Source organism: Spermophilus citellus (genome assembly GCF_964194105.1).
Source record: "Spermophilus citellus genome assembly, chromosome: 5".
NCBI classification, from domain to species: domain Eukaryota; kingdom Metazoa; phylum Chordata; class Mammalia; order Rodentia; family Sciuridae; genus Spermophilus; species Spermophilus citellus.
This window is the reverse complement of record NC_138186.1, coordinates 46,689,435-46,709,375: the sequence shown is the minus strand read 5'-3', so window position 1 is coordinate 46,709,375 and position 19,941 is coordinate 46,689,435.

The following is a 19,941-nucleotide window of genomic DNA, read 5'->3' as shown; positions in this document are numbered from 1 at the left end:
AGCACAGCAACAAGGACTTACTTTTGCTTGCCAAGGCCAAGTTGGTGGTAGTCAGTCTGCCAGCAGCAGGAACAACTCTGATTCCCTATATGGAATATCATTTTCCTTGGTGAATAGAAGCTATCTGTGGCAAGTCAATTACACTGGACAGCTACCATTCCTGAAGCAGCAGTGTTTTCTTCTTATTGGAATAGACAATTACTCTCTAGGGATTTACCTTCCTTACAGGCGATGCTTTTGCCAAAATTTTGTCTGTGGGTTACAGAATACCTTTGGCATCATCATGATGTTCCACACAGCATTGCTTCTGATTAAGGAAGTTACTTCACATCCAAAGAAATGAGGCAATGGGTTGGTGCTCATGAATGTCTTACCATGCTCCCCACCATCCTGAAGCAGGTGTCTTGGTAGAATGGTGGAAGGCTTTTTGAAGACAGTTATAGTGCTAACAAGCTTGCAGGGCAAGGTCAAGGTTCTCCATAAGCCTGAATATGCTCTGAATCATTTTCCGATATATAGTGCTATTTCTCTCAGGCCAGGAATCAAATTGGAAATGAAGTGGCCACATGCTCTCTTGCCTCTAGGGACTTATTGGCAAAATTTATGCTTCCTGTACCAGTATCTTTCTGTTTTGCTGGACTGAGTTCTAACATCCACAGGCAGGAATACTGCCACCACAAGACACATTGAACTGAAAGTTAGGCCAAACCAACAGCCAATCAACAGAGTTACTGTGCTGGCTGAAATGATGGATGCTGACTATTGAGGGGAAATTGAACCACTATCCCACAATGGAATGAGGGAAATGTGTCTGGAGAGCAGTAATCCCTATGGCCCTCCTCAAAATGAAATTAGCTTTCAGCATTTTGCATTTGTACTTGTATATATATGTACAGTTTTGATTTGCATTTTTCTGAATGCAATCTTTATTATTTTAAAATTTCATTTTAAAAATTTAAAGTTAGACAATGAGTGGTATTCCTTATTACATATTCATATATGTGCACAATTTAATTTGGTCAACTTCATTTCTTAGTAACTCATCATTCTCTTACCGCCACTCTCCCACTAGTCTCTTTCCTTCCTCTACTGGTCTCCATTCTAATTCCATTACTTTCCCGTCCCTTCTGAGTGTGGCATTTTGACTTAACATAAACTGCTCAAGTTCCATTCATTCCCCTGCAAATGGCATAATTCATTCGTCTTTGTGGCTGAATAAAACTCCATTTTGTATATATACCACATTTTCTTCATCCATACATCTGTTGGCAGCCATCTAGCGTGGCTCCATAATTTGTCTATTGTGAATTGTGCTGTAATAAACAGTGATATGCATGTGTTACTATACTATGCTACCTTTAATTTTTTTGGATAAAACATAAAGAGTAGCAAACTGAGTCATATGTTGGTTCCATTCCTGGACTTTTGAATCAGCCTCCATACTAATTTCCATAGTGATTGTAGTAATTTACAGTCCTACTGACACTGAATAATTCTTTTTTCCACAACCTCATCAGTATTAGTATTATTTGTATTCTTGATGACTATAATTCTTACTGGATTAAGACAAGATTTCAGTGTAGTATTGATTTTTATTTCCCTGAATGCAAATCCCTGTAGCAAAAGATGTTGGACATTTTTAAAAGCCATTTGTATTTCTTCCTTTGAGAAGTATTTGGTTCATTTAGCTGTTTGGGGGGGTGGTACCAGGGATTGAACTCAGAGACACTTAAGCACTGAGCCTCATCTCCACCCATTTTAAAATATTTTATTTACAGACAGGGTCTCAATGTGTTGCTTAGGGCCTTGATAAGTTGCTGAGGCTGGGTTTGAACTCACATCCTGCCTCAGCATCAGAGCCAAGGGATTACTGTCTTGTAACTCCAAGCCTGGCTCATTTAATCATTTATTGATTTTTTTTTTTTTTTTTGGTTTTGGTGTTTATTTCTTTATATATTCTGAATAATTATCTTATTGGAAGAGTATCTGGCAAAGATTTTCTCTCATTCTGTAGGCTCTCTCTTCATGGTCTGAATAGTTATCTTCACTGTGCAAAACCTTCTTACTCTGATGCCATACCTTTTTATTAATTCTTGGTATTATTTCCTGAGTTTTTGGAGTCAATAGAGGACGTCATACCCTATAGTTATATGGAAGATTTTGACACTCTGTCTTCTTCTACCTATTGCAAATATTTTGGTGTGATTTCTGGGTCTTATTTCCATTTCAATTTAACTTTGAACGGGGTGAGATATAGGATTATAGTTTCATTCTTTTACCTTGGTTATCCAGTTTTCCCAGCACTATTTTTTTAAAAGGTTGTCCTTTCTCTCATGTTTGTTTTTGGTGCTGTTGTCAAGGACCACATGATTGCATCTGTCTGGATTTGTCTCTCTGCCTTCTATTCTGTTACATTGATCTATGCATCTGTTCTTATGTTAGTAGCATGCAGTTTTTGTTACTATACTGCTAGAGTATAATTTGAAGACAGATATTGTGAAGCATCCTGCATTTTTTTTCTCTGAGAATAGTTTTGGGACTTTTTTTTCCCTGTGATTAATGGCATTGAATTTTAACAGGGACTGCATTGAATCAGTAGATTGCTTTTGGCAATATGGCCATTTTACTATATTAATTTTGTGAATCCATGAACATGGGAGGGCTTTTCATCTTCTATTTGCTTTTCAATTTTTTTCCCTCAGTGTTCTATAATTTTCAATGTAGAGGTTTCTTCTTTGGGGTCTTTTTATTTTTTTTATTTTTTTATGTTTATATATAATCTTTTTTTTACTTTTTTTTATTGGTTGTTCACAACATTACAAAGCTCTTGACATATCATATTTCATACATTAGATTGAAGTGGGTTATGAACACCCAATTTTACCCCAAATGCAGATTGCAGAATCACGTCGGTTACACATCCACAATTTTACATAATGCCCTATTAGTAATTGCTGTATTCTTTCCTATCCCCTACTATCCCCCCTCACATCTTCTCTCTCTACCCCATCTACTGTAATTCATTTCTCTCCTTGTTTATTTTCCCATTCCCCTCACAACCTCTTATATGTAATTTTGTATAGCAATGAGGGTCTCCCTTCATTTCCATGCAATTTCCCTTTTCTCTCCCTTTCCCTCCCATCTCATGTCTCCGTTTAATGTTAATCTTTTCTTCCTGCTCTTCCTCCCTGCTCTGTTCATAGTTGCTCTCATTATATCAAAGACATTTGGTATTTGTTTTTTAGGGATTGGCTAGCTTCACTAAGCATAATCTGCTCTAGTGCCATCCATTTCCCTGCAAATTCTATGATTTTGTCATTTTTTATTGCTGCATAGTACTCTATTGTGTATAGATGCCACATTTTTTTATCCATTCATCTATTGAAGGGCATCTGGGTTGGTTCCACAGTCTAGCTATTGTGAATTGTGCTGCTATGAACATCGATGTGGCAGTATCCCTGTAGCATGCTCTTTTAAGGTCTTCAGGGAATAGTCTGAGAAGGGCAATAGCAGGGTCAAATGGTGGTTCCATTCCCAGCTTTCCCAGGAATCTCCAAACTGCTTTCCAAATTGGCCGCACCAATTTGCAGTCCCACCAGCAATGTACAAGTGTACCCTTTTCTCCACATCCTTGCCAGCACTTGTTGTTGTTTGACTTCATAGTGGCTGCAATCTTACTGGAGTGAGATGGTATCTTAGGGTGGTTTTGATTTGCATTTCTCTGACTGCTAGAGATGGTGAGCATTTTTTCATGTACTTGTTGATTGATTGTATGTCCTCCTCTGAGAAGTGTCTGTTCAGGTCCTTGGCCTATTTGTTGATTGGGTTATTTGTTATCTTATTGTCTAATTTTTTGAGTTCTTTGTATACTCTGGATATTAGGGCTCTATCTGAAGTGTGAGGAGTAAAAATTTGTTCCCAGGATGTAGGCTCCCTATTTACCTCTCTTATTTTTTCTCTTGCTGAGAAAAAACTTTTTAGTTTAAGTAAGTCCCATTTGTTGATTCTTGTTATTAACTCTTGTGCTATGGGTGTCCTATTAAGGAATTTGGAGCCCGACCCCACAATATGTAGATCGGAGCCAACTTTTCTTCTATAAGACGCAGAGTCTCTGATTTGATATCAAGCTCCTTGATCCATTTTGAGTTATCTTTTGTGCATGGCGAGAGAAAGGGATTCAGTTTCATTTTGTTGCATATGGATTTCCAGTTTTCTCAACACCATTTGTTGAAGATGCTATCCTTCCTCCATTGCATGCTTTAAGCCCCTTTATCAAATATAACATAGTTGTAACTTTGTGGATTAGTCTGTGTGTCCTCTATTCTGTACCATTGGTCCACCTGCCTGTTTTGGTACCAATACCATGCTGTTTTTGTTACTATTGCTTTGTAGTACAGTTTGAACTCTGGTATCGCTATACCTCCAGATTCACACTTCCTGCTTAGAATTGCTTTTGTTATTCTGGGTCTTCTATTTTTCCATATGAATTTCATGATTGCTTTATCTATTTCTACAGGAAATGCCATTGGGATTTTGATTGGCATCGCATTAAACCTGTAGAGAACTTTGGGTAATATCGCCATTTTGATGATGTTAGTTCTGCCTATCCATGAACAGGGTACCTTTTTCCATCTTCTGAGATCTTCTTCTATCTCTCTCTTTAGGGTTCTGTAGTTGTCATTGTATAAATCTTTCACCTCTTTTGTTAGGTTGATTCCCAAGTATCTTATTTTCTTTGAGGATATTGTTAATGGAGTGGTTTTCCTTATTTCCATTTCAGAGGTTTTGTTGCTGATATACAGGAATGCCTTTGATTTATGCGTGTTGATTTTATAACCTGCCACTTTGCTGAATTCATTAATTAACTCTAGCAGCTGCTCTGTAGACCCTTTTGGGTCTGTTAAATATATTATCATGTCATCCGCAAATAGCGATAATTTAATTTCTTCTTTTCCTATTTTTATGCCTTTAATTTTTTTTGTCTGTCTAATTGCTCTGGCTAGTACTTAGAGAACTAAATTGAATAGAAGTGGTGATAGAGGGCATCCCTGTCTTGTTCCAGAGTTTAGAGGGAATGCCTTCAGTTTTTCTCCATTTAGGATGATGCTAGCCTGAGGTTTAGCATATATAGCTTTTACAATGTTGAGGTAAGTTCCTGTTATCCCTAGTTTTTCTAGTGTTTTGAACATAAATGGATGCTGTACTTTGTCAAATGCTTTTTCTGCATCTATCGAGATGATCATATGGTTCTTGTCTTTAAGTCTATTGATGTGGTGAATAGCATTTATTGATTTCTGTATATTGAACCAGCCTTGCATCCCAGGGATGAATCCTACTTGGTCATGGTGCACAAATTTTTTGATATGTTTTTGTATTCGATTTGCCAGAATTTTATTGAGAATTTTTGCATCCAAGTTCATTAGAGATATTGGTCTGTAGTTTTCTTTCTTTGAAGTGTCTTTGTCTGGTTTTGGGATCAGAGTGATGTTGGCCTCATAGAATGAATTTGGAAGAGCTCCTTCTTTTTCTATTTCTTGAAATAGCTTGAAAAGTATTGGTATTAATTCTTCTTTGAAGGTTTTGTAGAACTCCGCTGTATACCCATCCAGTCCAGGGCTTTTCTTGGTTGGTAGTCTTTTGGTGGCTTCTTCTATTTCTTCCTTTGTTATTGGTCTGTTTAAATTGTGTGTGTCTTCCTGTCTCAATCTGGGCAGATCATATGCCTTAAGAAATTTATCGATATCTTCACTATCTTCTATTTTATTGGAATATAGGGTTTCAAAATACTTTCTAATTATTTTCTGTATTTCTGTAGTGTCTGTTGTGATATTGCCTTTTTTCATCCCGTATGTTAGTAATTTGAGTTCTCTCTCTTCTTCTCTTCGTTAGCATGGCTAAGGGCCTGTCTATCTTATTTATTTTTTCAAAGAACCAACTTTTAGTTTTATCAATTTTTTCAATGTTTTTTTTGTTTCAATTTCACTGATTTCTGCTCTAATTTTAATTATTTCTTGTCTTCTACTACATTTGCTGTTGTTTTGCTTTTCCTTTTCTAGGTTTTTGAGGTGTAGTGTGAGTTCATTTATTTGTTGGTTTTTTTCTTTTTTTGAGAAAAGAACTCCAAGAAATGAATTTCCCTCTTAAAACTGCTTTCATTGTGTCCCATAGATTCCGGTATGTTGTGTCTGTATTATCATTTGTCTCTAAGAATTTTTTCATCTCCTCCTTTATGTTTTCTGTAACCCATTGTTCATTCAGTAACATATTGTTCATTTTCCATGTGATGTAGGATTTTTCCTTCCTTCTTTTATCATTGATTTCCAATTTCATTCCATTATGATTAGATATGGTGCATGGTATTATCTCCACGCCTTTATATTTACTAAGAGTTGCCTTATGGCATAATATATGGTCTATCTTTGAGTAGGATCCATGTGCTGCTGAGAAGAACATGTATCCACTTGATGATGGTTGATATACTCTATATATGTCGGTTAAGTCTAGGTTATTGATTGTGCTGTTGAGTTCTATAGTTTCTTTATTCAGTTTTTGTCTAGAGGATCTGTCTAATGGCGAGAGCGGTGTGTTGAAGTCACCCATAATTATTGTGTTGTGGTCTATTTGACTCTTGAACTTGAGGAGAGTTTGTTTTATGAAGTTGTAGCTCCATTGTTTGGTGCATACAAATTGATAATTGTTATGTCTTGTTGGTGGATGGTTCCTTTTAACAGTATATAGTGTCCTTCTTTATCCTTCTTGATTAACTTAGGTTTGAAGTTGATTTTATTCGATATGAGTATGGCCACTCCTGCTTGCTTCCGAGGGCCATGTGAGTGGTATGATTTTTCCCAACCTTTTACTTTCAGCCTGTGTGTGTCTTTTCCTATCATATGAGTTTCCTGGAGGCAGCATATTGTTGGATTTTTTTTTTTTAATCCAGGTTACTAGCCTATGTCTCTTGATTGGTGAGTTTAGGCCATTGACATTTAAGGTTACAATTGAGATATGATTTGTACTTCCAGTCATACTTCTTTATTTATTTTAGTTTGGCTAGTTTTACTTTTTGGTTATTTTCCTCCCCCTTTACTGAGATACCTCCTGCTGTTAGTTTTGGGCACTATTTAAAAATATGGAACGCTTCACGAATTTGCATGTCATCCTTGCGCAGGGGCCATGCTAATCTTCTCTGTATCGTTCCAACTTTAGTATATGTGCTGCCGAAGCGAGCACAGGCACTTATAGTTATAAACTTGTCTCTTAGAATGAGTTCATAGTATTGCCAAGGTTCTGGTATGTTGTATCATTATTCTTGTTTGACTCTAAGAATTTTTAAATTTCTCTCTTCTATTACTCATCATTATTCAAAAGTGTAATGTTCAATCTCCTCATGTTTTTATAGGTTCTGAAGGTCTTTTTTTGGTGTTGATTGCTAACTTCATTCCATTATGATACGATAAGATGCAAGGAATTATATCAAGTTTTTTCTTATTTGGTATGGGTTGCTTTGTGGCTTCATATATGATCTGTTTGTGGGAAAGGTCCATAAGCATTTTAGAATAAGGTGTATTTAGCTGAAGTTGGATAAAATTTTCTCTAGAATCTGTTAAAAATATTTGATTTATAATTTTTTTTCAGTACATGTCTTTACTGAATTTGTGTCTGGATGACCTATCTACTGATGAGAGAGGTGTGTTGAAATCAACCAGTATTGTTGTACTGGGGTCTGAGTCTTTATGTAAGTAGTGACTCTTTTATATAATTAGCTGCACCACCTTTTGGGTTTTAACTATTAATTATAGTTATATTCTTGTTGGATTTTCTCTTTACCATTATGAAATGACCTTTGTCTCTCCTAATTAATTTTGGCTTGAAGTTTTCTTTGTTGGGTGTGAAAGAATAAACTTATGCTTTGTGGGAAGGGGGCTCCATTTGCACAATATTTCATTTTCCATCCTTTCACTTTCAGCCTGTGGCTATCTTTGCCTGTCAGGTGAGCTTCTTACCAACAGCATCTAGTTGGGCCTTGTTTTTTAGTCCATTCTGACAGCTTTTTTTTTCTAATTGGAGAGGTGAGACCGTTCACATTTGATATTATTACAGAGAGATGACTATTATTTCCAGTCATTTTGATTTATTTCTAAAGTTTAATTTTTCCTGTTTCTCATTTGTGTAGTGCCACTTCAAATGAGACTTGTCCATTTGTGGACTCTTTTTTTTTAAATTTCTTTGGTGTTAATTATGTGCTTAAATATTTTCTATACCACCAGCTGAGTATTCATGCATGAATTCTTTTTGTCTCTGCTTATCATGGAAAGATTTTATTTCCACTTAAATTCTGAAGGAGAGTTTGCCATCTTGGCTGACAGGTATTTTCTTTCAGGATTTGGAGCACATCATTCAAAATGTTTGGGCTTTAGAGTTTGTGCTGAAAAATCAGGTGTGATTCTGATAGACCTGCCCTTAAATGTTACATTTAATGGGGCATTTTTTCCCAGAGGCTTTTTACCATTTTATCCTTTCTCTGTATGTTAGGCATTTTAATTATAATGTGTTCTGTAGAGGTTCCTTTTTGATGTTGTCTGTTTGGAGTTTTCATTGCCTCCTGTATTGGATGTCCTTCTCATTCTCAAGTTTTGGAAAATTTTCTGTTATTTCCTTGAAGAGGTTATCTACACCATCAGCCTCCCTCTCATAACCCTCTTCAATTCCAAAGATTCTTAAATTTTGTCTCTCAATGATGTCCCAGAGTGTGTGTTCTCTGTCTCTGTCTGTCTTTCTCTCTCTATCTATATATATATATATATATATCTCCACCGATGACTAAGTCGAAGATCATCGAACCCGGGGCCTCAAACTTGCTAGGCAAACGCTCTACTGCTGAGCTACAACTCTGGCCCCTGGACCTTTATTTATTTATATGTGGTTCTGAGAATTGAACCCAATGTCTCACCTATGCTAGGCCAGCACTGTTCCACTGAGCTACAACCCCAGCCCCATCCCAGAGTTCTTGTATATTCTGGTCACCTTACTATTCTCTGTAATATTGTCTGAATGTTTGAGGCCTGCCACCTTGTCATCGAGCTCTCAGATTCTGTCTTCAGCGGGGTCTACTGTCTTAGACTTTCAACAGAAGATTTTATTGACTTAATTTGTCTCATTTCCAAGATTTCTGTTTGGTTCTTTTTTAATATCTCTGTCTCCTGTTGAACTTCTCTTTCATACCCTTCACTGACTTCCTTAATTCATTCAGTGGTTTTCCTTTGTTGTCTTTAAATTCATTCATCATTTTTTTATAATCATTCATTTGAATTCTTTGTCTGATATTTCATCCACCTGAATATCTTTAGTTACTTTCTGATGAATTATGAACTTTAGCAGGTATTGTGTTAGCTTGGTTTTCATGTTTATTTTATTCCTTAGTTGGATTTTATGCATGTGTTGGGATGGATTTCTCTTTCACTCTTATGTGTGGGCCTTTTTAGGGCACAACCTCTCTTGCCACAGTGTCCTAGAGTGCTCTAGGTTGGGAACCCTCAGCAATGTGGTACCCGCAGCCTTTGTGTTCATTCTCTCTCTTTTTGCTATAGGGATGCCCCATAGCATACCCCTAGGTATTCACACATAGCATCTGGTGTTTAACTGGATTGTTTCCTCTTATTTTCTTTGCTCTAAATATTACTAAAGTTAGTGTGATTCATTTGTGTGTACCAAGGTGTGCTGTCTCTTTGCTATGTTTATTTCAGCAGCAGAGCGTCTACCCTGTGAACTGTAGTGTCCCTGTAGATTCCCAGTCCGTCACAGAAAAAGGGAAACCAAGTATCTCAACAACTGAAACAAACATTAAAATCAATACCCGGTGCCTCCTGTGACATCTACAACTCTAATTACCACAAAAATGGGAATACTGCAATTGCCAAGAAGAAATATAATTAGGCATGAACTAGGTCTGGCATTAAATAAACAACACATGTCAACTATGCCATCCACAGTACTAATTAAAGCAAAAAGGTGAATGGTGTAAGCAGGAGTTGTATAAACAAGGTATTGTATGAGATGGTGAAAATGCTGTTCAGTACAAGAGAAGAAAATATAATAGGATAGTGAAGAAAAGTTTAGAATGCTCAAAATGTGAACAGAGGGAATATAAAAGAGATGTAGCAAGTGATGGTTATAAAGAAGGATGAGAAAAAATAAATTAGAAAATAGTAAAAGGACAGAGAAAGAGAACAAGAGAATTTGACTGCTATAGAAGAGGGGCGAAAAAGAGAAACAACAGACATAAACAAATGAAAATAAATCAAAACTAAATTTAAAAAAAAACCTAACCCTCAAAAGAAAGGGAAAATAAGTAGTGTTAAAAAATGCTAAAACTGAGAATAAAGGAAACAAATATGTATGGGGAAATATATCCACAAAATAATTAGAACAACAAGATCACCCCAAAAAAGATAGATCTTAATAAAAACTGAAAGAATTTTCTCCACTGAGGTGGTCAAAACAGTTGATAAGTATGGAAGGTCACTACCTTTGTGACCAAAGCCCAAGTGTCATTCTTTCTATTTATTCTGGGGATACATGAAGAGAAAGAGACCAAGCACTGGGTTAACCCTTCCTCTTTTTCAATTGCTCTCACATAGTTACCAGCAGGAGTGGTCTGCAACTGAAGCTGGTTGAAATAGCTCTCAGCTTCTTACCAGTGTAAGGGGTGATGGAATGGGAAGGACTGATGACTGGAGTTTTCTCTCACAGACCAGACTGATACACTCCCAGGGTTTAGCCTACTACAGAGTTCCAACTGGGGAGATCTGGTGGCTGTGGCTTGGGTATGTTCAGGCCTTGGGAACTTGGTTGGATGGCATCTGCTCTGGAGAGATTAGCTCAACACACTCTATGGCCAGGCAGATGAGAATCTCTCCTGGGAGTCTGGATCTCTGGAGCCTCCCAAGACCTCTACTTGTGGGGCAGGAGAGCCAACCCTACACACACACAGCTGCCCAAAAACATGGCCTTTCCAGGGTTAGTCCCTGAGTGTGCTCATGCCCACCTGTTCAGGTTCCCAACCCTCTTCAGCTGGTTACATGATCCACCAGACTCAATGGGACAGTGAGTTGCACATCTCTCTGTATTTCTGACTTGAATCCCATTGGGTACAGTATTCTCTATGCCGGTTTCATTCATTGTTCTAGGTTCAACCCAGGCCACACTGTGGGTACTCATATGGACAGTATAGAGATAATTGTTAGGATCTCCTGGGCTCTGGCAGCAGCAAGCTATAGCATGGCCTCCTCAAAGTGCTTCCCACCTCAACTGTCTGCTTGCCAGTTGAGAAACAGAGAACTCTTTTCAAACACCTGTTCACTGTGCAACTTCTGGGTCAACTAAATACATACTGCTTTTCTGATCTCCAATGTTTCTGGGCCAAATGTTTTTCTCTGTGTTTTTCCTCCATTCTATGGTAAACCAGTGCCACTGACACAAGCAGCTTGGTATTTGTACATTGTGTTGCACAATATTTTCTGAGTCTCTAAGAGCCTGACTGATATTGAATCTGGGTGAATTTCCTCTTTCACCCACCTCACTGAGAAGCAGTACTCCTACTGCTTGAATCCTGATCCACAGAGCAGCTGGAAATGCAGACATCTTCTAATGCACAATCTTGAATCTCTCCTCCTTGGTAACTTTTAAATATGGTTACTTGTTTTGGAAAGTTACAGTTCCTTGTATATATTGGACAGTAACCCTTTGTCTGAAGTATGATTTGTAAATACTTTCTCCCATTGCATGAGTTGTATTTTCACTCATTTTTTGTGTGTGTGTGTGTGTGTGTGTGTGTGTGTGTGTGGTTGTCATTTATTTCTTTGCTTTGTTTTCGTTCTGGGGATTAAACCTAGGCCCTCAAATATGCTAAAAATATCCTCTACTATTGAGCTACACCACTACCAGTCCCCCTAAGTTTCTTTTTTCCCCCAAGTAGTAGGGATTGAAACCAGGGGTGCTCTAAGACTAAACACATCTTTAGCATATTTTGAGATAGGGTCTCCCAGAATTGCCTAGGCTGTCCTTGAACTTGACATCCTCCTGCCACAGCCTGTAGAATAGTTGGGGTTACAGTTGTGCACTTCCATGCTTGGCTTCATACTTTCACCCTATTGCCATCTCCTAAGGAACTGCTTTTTATTGTTTCTTATGTATGTTTCTAGAGATTAAGCATGGATTTAAACCCCTATTCTGTTCCCTAATTGATAAAAGATTATTTCCATCAGCATTTCTGAATTGCTGAGGAATTTGATGAAATGTGAGTTGGTGCTACTCATTGCCCTTTCAAACAAGGAGTTGTTCCTATGGGAGCCCAGGCAGTGACTTAGCATGAGGGTGACCCTCATCTCTGACCGTGACAGCAATTGTATTTCCTAGGGAACACTTATCTGCCCTAAGGTTTTCACTAGATTTTGATATTAAACTTTGTTTTTGGAGCAGATCCACTCCCTAGGTCCCATGCCCTGTTCCCAACTCAACCCTGGACAATGCCTCAATTACTAGCAGAGACCAGAGACCCTGTCTGGATGCTGGCTGGTGGGACTTGGCCACCAGCTCCACTTAAGAATTAGATAAGTGATGGAAAAAGAAAAATAAATTTTATGCAGTTCATTCAAAATGGGAGGAAGTAGCTACTAGTAGCATCTTCATTCTAGACAATGGAAATAGGGTGGAAATGAGACTTGGCACCTGACCTAGGGTCTATGCCCAGTGGACTTCAGAAGGAAGGACAAGATGGAAACATCTTATGGGAGTGTTTATTTTCTTACTTGGAGAAAGGACTTGAATAGCTTATATCATAATGCACAATTATAGTGGGGAAATTAGAAATAAACCATAAAAATCCACATTACAGAGTAGAGATCTTGATACTCTGAAGATGTGAGACATGGTCAAGCATGATGTTCAGCACCAGCTGTGGTTCTCAGGTTTCTGGCACCTGAAGGGTAAGAGAAACAAATGGGGAGTGCAGCAAATCTCCTGGGGAGAAAAAATTATGGTGATTTAAAGAAGAACTAACTATGTATATCTGTAAATAAAATGATATTGTGTAAAAAAAATGAAAATATTCACAATTATTAGGCAGAAAAAGTATAAAATCTTTTAAAAATGTTTACTTGAAACACCTTCTAGAGAGAGATTGAGATTAAACAATTAATACTTAACTTGGTGAAGCCCTATTTGTGGAGATCTAAGGAAATATGACCTAGGAAATGTCGTTTCCACTATCTGAATGAATTCATAGGAATGGTGAGTCTGCAGTGGAGTGTGCTGGTGTATGGACAGTTTTCACTGAGAGCGTCACTCCTGCAGCTCAGGATCCCAGGTGAAGTGAGAGCTGCAGAGCTGCCAGTCACTGGGAATCACTCTATGCCTCCTTCAGATTCTCACTCAGAATAACCTTGCACCTACAACCCCTGGGAAGAGGAACCAGGGAGCCGGGAAGTGTCATTGAGGCTAAACCAACATCCTTGCACTGGATCAAGGTTCAAGCACAGGTCTGGATCCTAGACTCCCCCTTGTCTGAAGCACATGGCCCATGAGGAATACTTTGGTCTCAAAGTCCCCCAGTGAGTTGCTTTCCGTGGAAATAGTCTGAGCAATGCACCTCTCTCATGACCTTGGCACTGCTGACCGTCCTGCCTGGAGGGCTTCTCCCAGGTCTCCCAAGCATCCTCCCTCACTTCTCTCCTGTCTTTGGTCTCAGTGTTGCCTGACTTCTAGAAAATTCCAATCTCATACTTACTACCTTCTACATACCTTTTCTGCCTTGATTTTTCTCCACAGCATAAATCATGACCTGATAAACCACATCACTGTCATTTAATTTATTCTTTGTCTCCTAATCTCCTAAAACTATAATGAACACCCCATGAAGTATGGATTTTTGTTATTTTTTAAAGCTATTTTCCCAGAACAATTACAATATTGCCTGCCAGATTGTGTGTATACATATATTTGTTCAATGAATGAATCTGAATATATTTTACTTTTGATATATTGATCACATCGAAAGTGCTCATCAAAATAAATAACTATAGGGTAAAAATCTAAATTTGTGGACAAGGTAGATCCTTTTAGTGGAGGCAATTTGTTTTAAAATTTTTGTGTTCATTTTGATTTTTTTATTGTTATTGTTTTTTCTGAGGATAATAATATAAAACTGTGTTTACTCACCCACTTGACTCAGTTTTCAGCTCATACTTCATTAGATTAGATCTACTTCTGAGAATCCTTTATTTTTTTGGTGTTCAAGGACCTTGAATTCTCCATATGTACTTCATCCCTTGAGTTTAGACCCAATCTTGCCAATACCCTTCATGGTTAAGGTTAAGGCCAGAGAAATGAAAGTATGAAATGAATTCATGTTCCAGTTTAGATATGAGGTGTCCTCAAAATGTTCATGTGTGAGACAATGCAGGAAAGTTTAGAGATGTAATGATTGGGCTATGTCAGCCCTAACCTTATTAGTGCATTAATCAACAGACATGGATTAACTGGAGGGGTGAGGTGACTGCAGGCAGGGACAGTGTGGGTGGAGGAGGTAGGTCACTGGGGGCATGCCTTTGGGGTTTATATTTTGTCCCTGGTGAGCAGAACTCTGCTTTCTGTTGCCATAACCTGAGCTGCTTTCCTCTGACATGATGTTCTGCTCACCTTGGACCCAGAGCAATGAAGTTGGCCATCTATGAACTGAGACCTCTGAAACTGTGAGCTCCAGATAAACTTTTCCTCCTGTGATTGTTATTGTCAATTCTTTTGGTCATGGTGATGGAAAAAGTGACTAAAACAATGAGAAAGCACCATGACCAGAATTCCTTAAAGCTAATGTCCCCAGACTACTCCTAAGATCTCAGGGTTTGAGAATCACTGGATTGATTCATGTGGCAGCCCAAGTTCCAGTGGGAGCAGACCGAACAAATGATAGGAACTTGGCTTCTAAGTTCCCATCCAGTTGACTAAGGGCACTAATACTTTTTTTGTGGGTCTACACTGAACTGGGATCCAGATGTTATGGGTTGGAGACCTTTCCTGCCTTGTGCTCATTCAGTGGACGGGAAATATGAATACCACTGTGGTCTTAGGAAACGGGTTGCACCTGGTACCATGGGGGATAGGAGGACCCCAGTGTGCAGAGCTCTGTCCTGGTGCTGGGATCCCAAAGAATCCTTTGTAGGAAGGAAAAGCTGAACTGGATTTCTGTGTTCAGCGTTGTGGCCACACGGGGGCGCTGTCACATTACTCTGAAATTTTGCCTGAGCAGCCCAGGAGAGAGCTGGGCTGTGAGTGGGTCAGAGGTGCCACTCTGGGGTTGGGTGTCAATGAGAATGAAGAAGCTTCTGAGGAGCTCTGGACTCCTCCAGGTCCAGGTCAGGGATGTGCCAGAGACTGAAGAAGAAAGATCAAGAGAACTTACGCTCTCCCAAAGGCTTCTATCTTCTCTCTGCTACTGAACTCTTTAGCTTCCTGGCAACACCCCATTACATATGACAAGAAAAAATATTTTCCTCTATTCCCTATTTCTGTTTTTTGAAGCTCAGTTTTAAGAATCTCCCTATTCACTAGGTTTTTCAATAAAATCACCTCTTGTTTGTGAACAATGTCTTAATATCCACCTAATATCCTAGAATGTGGACATGCACATTGGGACTATCAGGACAAAGGGCACAGCCTCTCTCCTCCTTGTGCCTCTGGTACTTACAGCAGGGCAGAAAAAATCCTGTTCTGGAGTCAGACATGTTCCCAGAAGTCTCATCTCCAGCAGCAGGTACCAGAGGACCTGAGCCTTAGGGTGGGTGCCCTCTCTTCTTACAGGACAGGAGTAAATTATACATCCTTTCAAGATGTCCCTTCTAACAGAAGCCTGGGTCTCCCCGAGGACCCAGCCCCTCTCAAGTTCTCTCTGCATGGCGCTTCCCCGGGGACATTGCACTCCTGGGTTAGGAGGTGAGGTGAAGACCTTATTCCTCATTGTGGTTCTCAGACCTTTCTGTTTCTTTGATTTCTACCATTCCCTAACTTGTCACCAGAGTAGAGCTCCCATTCCTCTCATTGCTACTATTCCCCAATTCATTTCCCTATTTCTGGGATCTTTGCTCCTGGGTCCCTGTCTCCTCTCCAGCAGCAATGTCTCCTTGATCCTCATGGATTTCAACACAAGCAGAATTGGTGACTGAAGAATGAGCTCCAAAGATGCCCAGGCCCAGGACGCATCACATGGAAGAGGGGACATTGCTGATATAATTAAGGTTAAGGACCTGAAAATAAGGAGATGTTCCTGGATTATCTGGGTGACCCCATCAAATCACATGAATCCTTAAAAGCACACACCTTCTCTGGCTGGAATCAGAGAGATGCTGCAGAAGAGGCAGGCAGAGGGGACATCAGAAACAGATGAGAGGATGTCAGAGGTTTCAGTGAGAGAAGGATTGGTATGTGCTCTAGGGGCTATGTGTGAGGGCTAGAAAGAGCTCTAGGAGCTAAATGTGGCTCCCAAATTACTGTCAGCAAGGAACTGGGAGTCTTAGCCCTACATCTGCAAGGAACTGAATTCTAACATCCTGAATGAGCTTGGAAGCTTATTTATTCCTAGAGCTTACAGTAAGTTTCACAGACCTTCTGACACCTTGACCTTAGCCCTGTGAGACCATTACTGGACTTGGGAATTCATAACTGTCAGGTCATAAATGGTGCTGGCTAAGGCTGCTTAGGTTGAGGTAATTTGTGAGGCTCCAGGAGCTCTGTGAAGACTGGAAAAAAATGATGTCCAACTCTCAACAGATGGAATACAGAGGCTGAGGGAAGTGGGGGTGTGGAATGTAGAGATTTTGGGAAGGCATCAGACCCATATTTTGTAAGAGACCCAGCAGGCCCCCCACTTTTACCACAGTCTTCAGAAACGAGCTGGTGACAGGGACCTGCATTGCTAAGAAGTTTAGGGTGCTGTTCTCTGCTGGCTGGTGCTAAATGTAGTAAAGGTGATCCCAGAGTTAGGCTCATTAATACCTAAGGAGAAATCCTAGCCCTGAAGAGCTGGAGACCAAGTGGTGGCAGTTAACTAGCACAAGTGAGGGGAAGCCACCACAGTAAGCGCAGAGCAGAGGCCAGGAGCATTCCACCTGCAGAGGGCTGTGGAGAAGGTTCATGAAGGGTGGTGTCCTTAGGGTCAAAACAGACAGTCAGCCTGCAGAACAGTGCTCAGTATCTGTGATAAAAAAGCAGTTGAAGATCAGGAGGCTGAAGGTGTTTGAACCAATTAAAAACAAATCATGGGCTGGGGTTGTGACTCAAGTGGTAGTGCGCTCGCCTGGCATGCGAGCGGCCCCGGTTCAATCCTCAGCACCACATACAAACAAAGATGTTGTGTCCACCGAGAACTAAAAGTAAATATTAAAATTCTCTCTCTCTCTCTCTCTCTCTCTCTCTAAAAAAAAAATAAAAACAAATTATGGTTCCATTCTCAATTTCCAAATCTGAGCCAATGTTCAGATTCCAAACTGTGATGTTGTCCATATCTGAAAATGTGATGATGTCCACATCTGAAGGAAGAAGGACCTGGAATATCATGGTGAGTATATACAGTGACAATTTCCTCAGTCCTTCTACCAAGGAACCCCACTGATTTTGTCCGGGAGACTATACCAGGGGAAGGTGTCGGAGCTGCACTGGATGCAGACACTTTGAAGTCCTGAAGCAGGAGGCTCTGAACAATTACTGCATTAGTCTGGCAATAGTGCCAGACCTCAGTAACTCTGGAGTTGCCCAGCTCGAATATCAAGGCATGGCTCCAGGATTAGGTGGCACCCACTAGGGTTGAATTACACTCAACTATTCCTTTGTAATCCTATGCCTTTGCCCTTTGGGATAGAATGTTCCATGGAACCTCCCTATATAAGAATAAAGAATTCCAGTGGCTCTCTTTCCACAGACCCCTAAGGTCAGAGGAGCCATCACAGAACCCCCCAAAAATGTATTTCTCTGTTTCTGTGTGATTATTTTGTGCCAGCCCAGTTCACCTGGAGTGACCTTGAGTGTTTAGCCATGGGACTTGACAGGAAAGAAACAGGCAGAATGCTAAGGAGTATTGTGCATTGAGATTGAGTTGATATAGACACCAGCCTCCCATAATGTCAGGTCTGCACGTTACACTGGGGGCCCCGCAGACCAGGTAATTAACATGAACAAAATCTGGCTCACCATGGGGCTCCTGGGTCTGCAAACATCCAGGTTATTTCTTCAAGTGCATAATTAACCCTTGAAATTGGATGAACCTTACACTGGGCCCTTAGCTTTGGAGAAAGGATCTCACTGTGCTAAAGCAAAATGGAAACCTCTGACACTGCCCACTGACCTGCATTGCTAGGAAGCAAATGGAAACCTCTGACCTGCATTGCTAGGAAGTTTGGGGTGCTGTTCTCTGCAGGCTGGGGATAAAGGTAGTAAAGGGGGAGATTGGAGCCACCATTAGAGAGATGAAGGGTGTAAGCATGGTAGCACGTGCTAATAATTTCTCTCTGAACTATTTGAAGCCCCTAGGCTCTACAATACAGTGCAAAGCTATCTGGACATCTGGAATTTCATTAGAATATGAAATCTGTTCATTTCATTGTAACACCAGATTGTCAGGGATGGATGAGCACGTCATGGTAAGACACTGAATTCCAGAATGTGGACAATAAACCTCATGGAGATTCAGAAGGGATCACTTTAGTGAAGTTTGGGGGTCTAGTTGTTAGAGACAGGCATTGGTTGCATCTTGCTCCTTGTGCTATTCAGTTTTCCATCCCTGTGACCAAAATGCCTGATAAGAACAACTTAAAGGAGGAAAGATTCATTTTGCCTCATGGTTCAGAAGTTTCAGTTCATTGTCAGCTGGCTCTTTTATTTCTGGGCCCAGGGTGAGACAAACAGAACTTTATGGCAGAAGAAAATGGCAGAGCAAAGCTGCTTAGCTCAAGGCAGCCAGGAAGAAGTGATGGGGTAGGGGAGAAGAGAGGGAGCAACAGACACTCAGGACAAGGGCATGCTCCCAAGTACCTACTCCCTTCAACTGGGTCCCACATCCTATCGTTTCCACCCCCCCCTGTCCATTCAACTATGATACATGAATGTATCAATCCATTGGTGAGTTGGACTGTCCTAATGAGGGGAGCTCTGAAAAAGACCAGGCTCTTCCTGAGCAAATAAACTCATGGTGTGAGAGATTTCTTGCAATGTTGGCATTTAAGCTGATGGGGGTGTGGAGAATCAGTGTTGTGAAGAATGTTGGTAGTTGCTGGAGTTGGGAGCACATTTCTTCCCAACTCTGGCAGCCCACAAAGATAGGAGACCTCAGTCCTTTAAGAAATGCAATTCTGCATAAAGCTCTGTATAAGTTTGGAGGAGGACTTCATAACTCAAGATGAGAATAGAGCTTTGTGAAACCCTGAACAATCTGTGAACATCATGCCTGGATTTGTGACCAAGGAACTGTGAACCAAAAACAGGTATTCTTTTAAGCCAATAGGCTTGTAGTAACTTGCTATGCATTCATAAAAAACTAATAAACAGCCAGGTACAGTGGCGCATGCCTGTAATCCCAGCAAGTCGGGAGACTGAGGCAGGAGGATCATGAGTTTGAGGCCAGCCTCTGGGCAAATTATCAAGGCTCTAATCAACTTAGTGACTAATAAGCAGGGTCACTTATGCAATAGATAAGCACAGATAAGTGCTTTCTCCCTTGGAATGACTTTATGAACTGTTGTACACACTAGGTACATGAAATAAAACCTTTCCTAAATTTTTTTGTATTTTTCATTTTGATTTTTTGTGTAATACAATTTCATTTTATTATAGTCATATTTCATTTATTTATTCAACAAAAATTAATGTCTCTATTTGCTGGGGATATGTTTTAATTAGCTT